At 36.3% G+C, this 12,755-nt stretch overlaps 1 protein-coding gene across 3 annotated transcripts in view; it reads left to right on the top strand.

Annotated features, from left to right (window-relative positions):
* Positions 1-12,755, top strand: part of LOC149775116 (beta-1,3-galactosyl-O-glycosyl-glycoprotein beta-1,6-N-acetylglucosaminyltransferase-like) — a 60,616-nt gene that overhangs the window by 34,205 nt on the left and 13,656 nt on the right. The window contains exon 1 of one of the 3 annotated variants that reach the window (XM_089944514.1): positions 3,217-3,340. The exons of the other annotated variants lie outside the window; for them this stretch is intronic. The gene's annotated coding sequence lies outside the window, so the exon portion shown is untranslated. Of the gene's footprint in view, positions 1-3,216; positions 3,341-12,755 lie in introns of those variants that run through there. 3 annotated transcript variants of the gene reach the window in all.

The raw sequence follows: 12,755 nt of genomic DNA, 5'->3' as shown, positions 1-12,755 counted from the left end.
GGCCCTTTTCAGGGCCACGCATATTTCTCGAAAAGAGAATGACTTTTCAATTGCCTACCCCTTTTTTTAAATTTAAATTTAAATTTAAATTTAAAAAAATTTAAAGAAAAAAAATCCCATATTAAAAAAAATCCCATGTTAAATTCCCCTTGTACGTAAAGTGACCCACGATTTATTCCCATGTTAATTCCCATTGTACGTATTCTGACCCACGATTTTTCGCCATGTTAAATTTCCATTGTACGTAATCTGACCCAGGGGTCTCTGTAATGTTAATTTCCATTGTACGTAAAGTGCCCCTATTCACTACTTATATCCCAGATATTTCATTGTTATAGTAGTAATTATAAGCTATTAAGCAAATTTACATAATTATTTAAAAGAAAATGTGTCGGCTGCAAAAGATAATTTTATTTGTGCATGGCTGTCTTTTTCTAGTCTTCTTGGTTTAAACCGCTTGGTTTCAATGTTCTAAGAAGGCTGCGTATCCAGTAAGATTCCTTTTCTTTCCTGGTTTCGGAACTCCAGTTGGGGTTGTGAGCAATTGCAATAAGTGTTATATCACTGAAAGTGTGACCAGGTGAGGACCATTAAAAATAAACTTCAAACTGACCTCAACAATATATCAGTTTGGTGTCATCAAAACAAAATGCATATTAACAGCTCTAAAACGAAATGTATGACAACTGGAACAAGGCAGCGTCTATCCACTAACATGGATTTACTTATAACTCAAAATGGCTTAGACGTATCTATTGTCAAAAATCAAAAACTTCTTGGTATCTACATTGATCAACACCTCAGCTGGAATGCGCATATCGATCACTTATGTGCAATGGTAGTCAAAAGAATAACTCTATTAAAATTGCTTTCAAAATTTCTACCTCCACAATCACTTGAAATTTATTTTTCGGGTTATATACTACCACTGATAGATTACGGTTGTACCATATGGGGAAACACATCAAATTATAATCTGTCCAGAATTGACAGACTCCAGAAAAGGGCAGCCCGAATAATACTGAAACTTCCTGTTATGCCTCCCTCAAATGTTTTGTTTTCACGTCTGAAATGTCTACCTATACAAAAACGTATTCTTTATTTTAAAGGAATCACGACATACAAGTCTTTAAACGGTCTTTCTCCAGATTATATCTCTAACATAATTGAACTAAGATCATCAAATGCTGAGCGTAATCTCCGATCGACGACAAACAACGATCTCCAGATTCCTTGGTCGAAAACCAATCATTACAAAAGCTCATTTTCTGTATCAGCACCTACTGTATGGAATTCCTTACCAATGAAGATACGTAATTCAACATCCCTTGCTTCTTTTAAATTATCATTAAAGAAATTCTTTCTAGACCAGCTGGAATGATATATTAAAAGCTCTGACTAGAAAACTTTAAAATCATATCCATAATTTATATATATTTGTATGTTTCCCAGTATAGTCACACATAGTCATTCATGTCAATTATGTACAAATGAGTGTGCGACGATATATGGTTATGTGCATGAACTTCTATTTTTATTATTTTATTACAAAAACTGAGGACCACATGGCAAATGGGTCAGTCATGACCAAATGTGTTATCCTCGTTAAAGATAGTTTATTATTATTATTATTATTATTATTATTATTATTATCATTAGTGTTCTGCGACCGGGCTTCTGTACATTTTTTGTTTGTTTGTCATTCAGTCAGATATAAGAATGTTGATCCTTTTGTGTAGCTTTTCAGTTTCTCCGACATACTGAAGGCTACAGATCTTACATGTCATGAGACAAATTACATTCTGTTTTGCATGTTTTGTTGTATGTTTAGCTTTTCCTCTAGTCACTGTGCTTGAAATTGTCCTGGTCTCTATCATACATTGACAGGCTTTGCACCTTTTATCGTTACAAGGGCCAGATTGACTAGGGTGGTCTTGATTAGTGATTGACGTTATCTTCGCCCTGACAGGAATGTCCTTGAGGTTTTTTTTTTTTTGTCTTGGGTAGGCTACTATAAGTTTGTACCGGAGGATTCACTTTAGTACGTCCGACGATTCCACGATGGACCAGTAATTCTCGATGATGATGATGATGTGTGTGTGTGTGTTTGTATATATATATATATATATATATATATATATATATATATATATATATACATATATATATATATATATATATATATATGTGTGTGTGTGTGTGTGTGTGTGTGTGTGTGTGTGTGTAACATATACCGTGTTGGAGTAAGAATAAATGATTTTTGAAAACTTCCAAAAAACACTGCAGCATCTACTTTTTAATAAAACGACGGCATGTTCGGCCAGCAGTTTTAGCTATGACCAACCCGGAATTTTGCCATTTTTTTCTTACGAAAAATAAAAGGCAGCGTAAAATCTGAGTTATGTCAGTAATGTTTAATAAGACATTTTATTCCCTTCCTATCTGTGTTACAACCTTGATTAACTGTCACGAAAACAGCTGTCGAAGAATCTAGAAGTTTACCATGAATTTGGTAGATATGAAAATCAGTATAAAATACACAGTCTGTGTGTGCCACATGTTGATAAATAGCATTACATACATTTTAGATATACAATTAGAGCAGACATTCACCGTGGGATTTGTAGAGATTTAAACACAGTTATACAGATCGTATGCAGCATATATCAAATTGCTGATGTAACCGATGGCATAGTGAAATAGAACGTTGCTCGGGACAGATCAAGTCTGTAGCAAACCGTCCTGGACTCTAGTCGTCTACATGGCGGAGACTCTAGTCGTCTTCATGGCAAAGATTATTTTTTTCTTGGCCTATATTTAAACTCAACTTAGATATCCAAAGCAACAACAAAACAACAGCAATTCATCTTTCTCAAAGATATGAGCTATCTCGAGTAATAATAATAATAATAATAGTAATAATTTACTAAATTGATAACGATTTATCCGCTTGCTTCGTCACTGACGTTGTTACACACAAAATTACCGCTATCAATTAACAACCAAAAACACGGAGAAAAAAAACATCGTTGTATTAAGGCGGACTTTTCTTATTAAACACGAATAACACTGGTTCTTTAGACAAGTAGCACGAAAAGACAAGAATGAAATTGCATGAAACATAATTATTAATGTATTTCCCGTCCTAAAATCAATACAGATGTTTCTCTTCTTTCACTTTTATTTGATAACAGACCTGAAGTCTATGCTAAGAATGAACCAACAGGAAATTATGTTCAGTGCTTTGTGTCGTCGCTTCGACAGTACATAATCCAAATACCACTTCAGTCAAACAAATAGGTCATTGCAGCCACATGTTTTGTTCGAAATGGATGCCAAGGTAAGTAGATAAAAGGCGAATGCACACATCAAGTTTCATAGCAATTCACACTACAGTGTCTCGAAAATGTGCTATATGTCAATGACACACACACACACACAGACAAACACACACACACACACACACACAGAGGCGATTACTATGACCAACTTTTGCTGACGGTAATTAGTATCTTACCATGACAGGGTGTCATTTAGCGACAGATCAGAGGTCACTTGGAATTTCGCACATGCGATACAATGCAGTACGATGTATCCCTCAGAAGCAATCAGATTAAAATCAGATCTCCGCTGTCCCACGTGAAGATCTGACGACGACCGCTTAGGGGTGTCACGGAATTGTGTAGGAGTTATATCAATATGTATATGTTGTCAAAAATGTACTCGGGTTTCGTTGCCGCGTACAGCGTCAACCGAGGGTGGTATACTTTTTCGGCTTAGTTATTTCGAAATCCTGAGCGAAACTCAGACCATGCTGCACGAACAAATTGCCTGCAGCGGGGAAACTAAGTACCTAGCTGCGCATGTCTGTCACAGCTAGTGTACATATAGAGCAAATTCTCTGTAACCAAATCACATTACGCCAAGTCTTGTCAGAAAGCTTACCCCTTTACGGAAGCAAATCTCCAGCTGTAGAGCTGCCTAAATGCCATGCCTTGTATATAGTTTGATGTGGAGTCATCAGCTGTAGTACTGCTTTATACATGCCTGCCATGCCTTGTACATCGTTTGATGTGGAGTCACAGAACTCTGTGGGGTTTCGTGTGACGTATACGCTGTGTTTTGGTGACGTTGGATCGGAAGAGTGGACTGGTTTTCTCGGTGCGAGGGACCAGGGCTTCGCGACCAACGGGTCTGTGATGTGAGGGATCCATCAGCAAACTGAGAAGAGCGGACCATGCGTGGGTGCTTCTCTGGTCATTTACTAGAGCGCGTGGAACCGGAGTTAACATCTTGGTCGTCATTTGGGCTTCACGATAGTTAGTGTTCCATGTTATTTCCACAACTGCATTTCATAATTTCATTCATTCCTATTGTTATGTCGTTATATGAACGATCGATAGATTCATCATTTCATTCATTCCTATTATATCGTTATATGAACGATCGATAGGTTCATCATTTCATTCATTCCTATTATGTCGTTATATGAACGATCGATAGGTTCATAATGTCATTCATTCCTATTTTTATGTCGCTATATGAACGATCGATAGTTTCATCATTTCATTCATTCCTATCATGTCGTTATATGAACGATCCATAGGTTCATAATGTCATTCATTCCTATTGTTATGTCGTTATATGAACGATCGATAGGTTCATAATTTCATTCATCTCTATTGCTATATTGTTATGTGAACGATCGATAGGTTCGTGGTTTCATTCATTCCTATCGTTATATGAACGATCGATAGGTTCGTAATTTCATTCGTTCCTATCGTTATATGAACGATAGGTTCGTAATTTACACTGCTTTTCAGTATCGTTTTATGAACGATACGTTAAAATTTACCTGCTTTTCTAAATCGTTATTTGAACGATACATTCATAATTACATTCTTTTATAAATCGTTATTTGAACGATACATTCATAATTACATTCTTTTATAAATCGTTATCTGAACGATACATTCAAGACTCTTCATATTGGGGTTTAGGTCACTTTTATTTTGTTGGTCGGTGATAGGAATTTACGTTTTGTTTTGAAATTCCATTTGTTAAATTAATTTGGAGTTTTTTTTCTCGTTGAGTTAATTGTTATTGATAGTTCCATGTTAGGAACTTTATAATTTTCCTTATCTTTTTGTTTATAATGGTGTCAGATTTGTTTATATTTAAATTGCGTTTATAAATAAACATCTTGTAAACGCAGTTGCTTTTGGTGTCTTCCCTAATCCAATCCTTACCCGGCTTCATCCTTGTGACAAGGGGTTATGTTCTGGTGTCCTTTAAATTAGCCAATGAAAATGTAGCTTTAAAAATCTAGAAGTGAGTCAGATTGTTCTGTACACATTCAGGCTCTTCGTCCACACTGCTCAGTCTCCAAACGCGAAACTATGACTTCATCTGATTGGCTGATGAAATTAGCGATTATGGTGATAATATAGTTTACCAGAACATAACATACACACACCCAAAGCGGTCGCTGTCAGATCTTCATGTATGACAGTGGAGACCTGATTTTAATCAGAATGCCATCAGAAGCAAACATTTGTCAGTAAAATTAAAGGTTGGGTTGGGTTGGGTTGTAAGTCGGAGTAAAATGTCTTGCCCGATGGCACACGACAGTATCCGACCCGGGCTGATCCGACTTCCTTGGCCATGTACACAACACTGGGAGCTAGTCCAGTTTGATCCGATGGTAGGATTGGAATCCGCTTCATTTCAGTCGTGAATCAGGCATGTTAACCTGTTATCCACCGCCGTAACCTCTCCGACATGCAGGATGAGCGCTAAATGCTGGCCGTAATGCTATTTAAGAGTTAAAGCCAAACAAAAGGGAAAATCTGAACAAGTACAAGGTCAGAATTGTATGTACAAACCAAACTTTTTTTCCAATGAGTTCAATAACTTTTCCGCTGGAAAAACATCCTGGGATGCATCTTACCGGAACCAGGTTGTCTCCATTAGTCCAAAAGATATGTGTTTTCTATTGCACTGGTCTTAAAATTATGGTAGGTAGTTTATTAAAACATCATATAGATTATAATTAATAGTATATATATATATATATATATATATATATATATATATATATATATATATATATATATATATATATATATATATATATATATATATATATATATAATGTAATAAGCACTTCAAATACTGGACTAAACCAGCACAATTAGATACACAAATCAGTTGGGGATTTTATTTTATCCCGGGGTAAAAAAGTGCAAAGTCGGGAACAAAAAACAGGTACGACTGGTAGAGCCAGAACCACTTGGGAGGGAAGGGGGCTTTGTTGCCTTTTTCGACATTCTGGAGGAACATCGCGTCTATTCTACATCACGAGGGGATACATTTACGACATGTTGGAGGAACAACTTGGCAATTCTACATAACGAAGGGATTTTGTTGTCAGTTATAAAATGGAAGCTAGGAATATTGCACATTTTCAGTTCATGGTCCTTTTATTGACGTTGCATACACAGCTGCATATAAAATTATCCCCATTTCTCTCAGCGGGACTAATTATAAAACATATATGCAGCCTTTGCAGAAACCAGCTTCAGACGTAATTCAGCACAAATGAACATCGATTTTCCGTTCTTGGTAATTTGAGTTAACCATGAGAAAAGGAGAAAATTGTTGTATTCTTGTCGGATATGACACACTACTCGAAATACATGTTTATGCAATCTAAATATATAGCAGAATCTAATGTTTGGAAGTCCTCTGATACGACTGAAAGAACTAAGTGAAAAAAGCAGTTTGTTTTTTTTTTTTATTGCATTCTTTGCAAGAACATTTTCTGTAAATAAATCATCAAGAACAGTACCATTTCCGCTGACGATGGTTTAAAAAAGCTGTGGGTAATTATGGCAAAAAGAGATTATTCTTTGGTAATTTTTAAAGTTTAATAATAATTACGTTTTTCTTGTTGTTTTTCTAATGTATTCAGCATTTAGGGGTATTTTTCCAGAGTCTCAGTTTCAACATTGCCTCAGCGCCTATGTTCTCCTTGCTATTTTTTTTTTCCACTACCGCAGCTGCAGTCCGTCATCGTTTTATCAAGCTGTCAGTGCACTGCCCTGTACTGCATACTATTGTACTACGTTATAGAAATAAGAATGGAATGACACAAAAGGCTGTACATTGAAATAAACCTTGGAAATTAGAGCGATATTATAGATAAATATGATAAATCATGTCACACATCCCGCCGGAAGGCAAAGTTGTAGCTAACAAAACAAGTCAAAAACATCTCAAGATTGTTTCAAGGTTCATTCGTAGAGACTCTTTTACACATTACCCTCTTCACTTGCATCTGTCTAGCTTCATGGAGTGTTTTGAGTAAATGGTTGTATATTTGGATGAAAATTTACTCTTGTGTTATCAGACGGAGAGAGAGAGAGCAACTATCTGGGATATCATTATATATGATACTTGCCTTCGTGGGCGGGGGGGGGGGGGGGCAGATTTGTTGTGTGTATCAGACGGAGAGAGAGAGAGAGAGAGCAGCTATCTGGGATATCATTATATATGATACTTGCCTTCGTGGGAGGGGGGGCAGATTTTTTGTGTGTCGAAACCACTGATTTGTCCACTTTCAAACTCACAGTACTAATGATATGGGGGAGATGTGAACCAGTCTGGCAATGGGTGAAAATAAAATGGATTTGGCTGACCATGATTGGTTGATAATGAAAGTAAAATTTTAATTTTAAAAAAATCTTTTGAGGGCTTATCCTAAGGTGACACAATATGGACAATGTTTTATTGATGGACTTGCGGTCCTTTTTCAGACTTGGATTTGGGAAACTCATAACTGAAATTTAACAGTTGACTCTTTGATGCGGAAATGAAAACACGTTTCAAACATACATACATCGAAACAGTACCGTGGCTCATATTGTTATCCCTATAAAGAAGCTTGCATCAAAGATTTGTCTTTACTGATTTAATCACAAGCACTCAGAAATGTAAAGTTATTGAAATCTTAATATCGTGATGTTTTCATAGATTTTCTTTGGTCGCTGAGCTAGTACCGGCCGCTAAGTAGTCCGGTAAAATAGTTTTACTTAGGTATATGTATCCTCCCCGGGCGACGTGGCATTGGCTGCCTTGTCCGGTCACAGCCATAGGTATCCTCCACGGACAACATAGCACTGGTTGTCTTGTCCGGTCACATTCATTGGTATCCTCCCCAGGCAACATATAATTGGCTGTCTTGTCCGGTCACACCCATTGGTATCCTCCCCAGACAACATATAATTGGCTGTCTTGTCCGGTCACAGCCAATGAGATCATCCCCATACAACATATCACTGGCTGTCCTATCTGGTCACAGTCGTAGGTATCCTTCCCGGACAACATGTCACAAGCTGTCTTGTCCGGACACAGGCAATACCATCTTTTCTCAAACAACATTTTGAACTTTAGTTTTCATATACAGACAAATGGATGTTATACTTAATTAATTTCACGTCATCTGTACTAGTTGATCATTAGTACTCACTGGGAGGAAAAGATAGGGGTGGGGTGGAGATTGTGTGTACAGGGGTATTGGGAAAAAACAAAAATCATACGAAATATGCGGTACAGCAACGGTCAGGATAACATTACAGAACTAAGTGAAGGCGCACCAGAAATTTAATACAATAATTATATAACATGATTAGATACAATAATTATATAACACGATTAGAGGATATTATTGCCTGCAGATAAATATATTATGTCTAAAGAGTTATTTTCTTTACATGAATTTATCTGTTTATAAGTCTTAAGTACCTATCCAAAATCGAAGTACATTGGCTGGATGTTGTAACCATTTTGTATATGACTACTTACTAATATTGACTAATTTCAGTTTATACAATTTTTAATACCTTTAAGGTTTATTAATAACTCTATATATATATATATATATATATATATATATATATATATATATATATATATATATATATATATATATATATTATGTGTGTGTGTGTGTCATAACATTACATATAGGTTAGCATTTGTTACCTAGAGTGTTGTAGGTCCATATAATAATGTATCATTTTGCCGAGACAAGGATATCCTTTGAGAATTTAGCCCTGGCCCGGATAAGGCTGCACATGCATATGTGTACAGGTGTATAGAATAACATAAGTGTATGTATCCGGAAGCACAGAGTTTGTCGGAATGACGTTTGATTTGAAAGGACGGAATGACAAATCGTACGAGCCCCTCGTGTTAACTGTTGATATCAAGCGACCTAGGGTCGGTGCGATTCAGAAAGGATGCTGTGGGGGTTTTTTCCTCTAATTTTTTTCCAATTTATAGTTTTAATTCTCAAAGAAAATAATTTGACATAATTACTCTTGAAAATATATCAAGCAAGGCCTTATCTGGATGATGATGATGATGATGATGATGATGTGTGTGTGTGATTCAGATTCTAACAGCTTTAACAACAAAAAATTGCCAGCCATATCGCTAAGATGTCTGCAGTGCGGCAGTTTAGATATCTAGCACTGGGACATCGTGCCGCAGGAATGTAGCATAATGTCCCATCCAGTCACATTATCCTGATACTAGGCCGAACAGTCCTAACATTAACTTTTTAAGGCTGAGCGCCTGGCAAAGTAGCTGTTCGTTTCTGTGAGGGTTGTTATGGTTGGGGTGGGGTGCTCTCAATATTGTATAGAGGTCCCACCCAGGTTCGATTTGGTTGGAAGTTAAATTAGTGAAAGATAGACGTAAAGCTCCGAGTCCCTAGTCAGCAATGCAGACGGTTAGATGGTTAAATATACAAAAAGGGTTGAAATTCAGTGAATAGCAATTTAATAACAGTTCAATAATCAGTTGATTCAAATTTCCAATTACACTAATTCCGCTCGACCCTTTAATAGCCTATTGCATCACTTGATTAGCAATATGGGATCGATTTCCACCTGTCCTTGTATTTTACTCATCTGTGGTATTATTATCTCTCCGATTTCTCCCAATTCCTTCTCCTCTTCCTCCCCGACTTTCTCCAGATTCCTTCTCCTCCTCCTCGACTTCTCTATACTTCTCCTCCTCCTCCACTTTCTTCTCCAGACTCATTTTCCTCCTCATCCACCTTCTCTCCACCGATTTGACTTCCGTCGACTTCGACTGTGTCAGCTAGTCTCACTTCCGTCTTCAACTCTTGAAGACTCGGGACTCAATCGAACCTGAAGTTCTGTGTCCCCTAAAAAGCTTCCCGTGATAACACAACGAAGGTACAATATTTTTCCTTAGGCCTATCATCTGACACTACACACGGCCTATCATCAGATAACGGCTATTAAATGTATTCGGTCACACATTCATTCACATCGTGATACCCATATGTTCTTTTACGGTAAAACAAACATAATACAGCACGTTATCAATTACACACATCAATAAATTCTGCCACATCAATACATGTTCTTAATTCTGTTATACGAAACAATATCACAATAATCAGATGCATTTCGTTACATTACAACTCATACAAAGTACACAAATATTCAAATATCCATGCTCTGATATATGCATACATCCATAGTAACGAATCTTTCATACTTCATCCATTTTCCAAATTCACAGTTCAAGCATGTGTAAATTCTAACATAACGCATTAATAAACACACTAGTTTAATACGAAGTAACCTAATAGCGAATTACAAAATTAATTATGACCACAAGCTAACAATCTACATAAATCCGCCTCGCATTTAATAATTATCTACGAAGGATCAAGCCCATTTCTCAAATACGCATGTAAATGAAAACCACAAAGGTAATTCTACATAGTAAACGATGCTAGTAATTAATTATACATACTATAAATAATTACAATTATGATGCCGTAATATTCTGCAAAAACTGAGCAAATAATTTACTGACCTTTTCGAAGCTTTCCTTTCCTGAGAATCTACCTCTAGGTTTTGCCACCAAATTACGAGTGGCTCTCTCGGAGTAACCCTATTGCTTAACAGTCTTCCTATGCGAAACTAACTTTTCCTTTACAAGTTCGGAAAGTTATTCCTCGGATCGGAATTGTAATCACACCCTCTATCTCAATTCCAATTGGATAACGCTATGAACCAATCCAATCAAACGTAATGGACAATGTCCTTCTCGCTATCTGTCAAGGATAAGAACACGCCTCGTTCACTCCGCAGGCTTCATTCTGACGTTAGAACTAAAGTGTAACTCATAGGTGTGCTACGGCAAGCCTTTGTCGAATGATGGGAGCGGTCGCCTTCGCCAACTCAAGTTTCCGGTCTCTGGCGTTTCACGGTAACGTTGCGTAAGAGTTTAATACTACCCTGTGGCAATCATTAGACATCAAACACATGGCCGCAGTAATATTTCCAAGACGGTAGATTATAGTTTATGCATGACTTTATAGCTGGGGCTTAGCAAACGTGACAGTACCATTTTTATGTCTTTGGTATGACTCGTCCGTGATTTTTATGATGTTTTTATGATATAATAACATAATTTATTACTATCTTTTTATTCAGAATAAGATCGTAATTTTCCTATTTTTTCTCTAAAGTGTATAACTTAATTCCATGTGAAAGTTGTGACAATTGTTCTTGTTGATAACAGTAACTATTTATTGTACACATTTGTTCTTGGTCTTTGTCTTTGGACAGCTGCAGTAGACTAATTTACATGTATGCACACTTCTTTCTGTTACATCATCTTTGTGTCTTCATATTTGAAAAAAAAAATTAATGGCAGCTGTTCTTACCTACACGTTTCCACCAATCCAGTTTTCAAAATTAATGTTAATTTGGATTTCGCTCGATGCATTTGATTATTTTACACTGCTACTTTGTTAAGGCCAAATAAGAAGGTCTGTCGTTCTGGCTACTCGACTCGTCCTATTTTTTTTTCTTCTGCCGATCCTACATATTTGGGGTAAAATATGAAAACAAAAAGTAAATTCGGGAGAAAAAAATCATTAACAAAGGAATCTGACAACAAAGTTATATTCAAGATGCGAACGATGCTTATTTTCTAGTTTATGCTTCATTTAAATCCGTCTGGACCCACACAGAAAAAAACCTACAAAGGTTTGTACCTACCTAACGACTCTAACGTTTCTTTTCATCGTATCCAGAATCACGTATTTTCTTATTCTGGCCTCATGTAACGCTGTTTTGTTAACTTGCCTTCTAGACGTGCCCATTGCGCTTGTTCCCGAATCCTACGATGTTGTTATGTTGTGCTGATGGGTATATTTTGCAGAGCTGGACATAAATATATGTCGTGAGCTGAATAAAATATAGTCCATTCGATTCCAGTGATTGCGAATATTTTATATCAGGTTTTATCAAAATCTACTGATGTTTAGCAAATCTTAAAAGTTATTACTGTAAATTTACAAACTTTAAGTTAATTTGTTTTTTATCTCTATTTTACTGTGTAGTTTGTATTATCGATTTAAGTAGGTCAGATTCACATATTCACTTCTCTCAGGAGCCAATTATGACGTAATATTTTCAGGCACGTGACTTTGTGCCAGGGTCAGTATGTTACGTAAAGCCACGTTGCATTTCGTTTAGGTTTTTTTTTTTTTAAAAAAAAAACACAGAAAGGATAGTTATCATAGAAAAAATGTTTTAAATTAAAAGGTCACAAGAGAACTAAGCATCTTGTAATAAATTGATGTACATAAGTACAATAAATAATGACCATGAAAGATAGAGAAGGCATAATTTTTGTGT

This window comes from Sinohyriopsis cumingii, chromosome 19, assembly GCF_028554795.1.
Source record: "Sinohyriopsis cumingii isolate HCF-2022 chromosome 19, ASM2855479v2, whole genome shotgun sequence".
Taxonomy (NCBI): Eukaryota; Metazoa; Mollusca; class Bivalvia; order Unionida; family Unionidae; genus Sinohyriopsis; species Sinohyriopsis cumingii.
The sequence above is the reverse complement of the archived record's forward strand: the minus strand, read 5'-3'. Positions and strand labels throughout refer to the sequence as shown.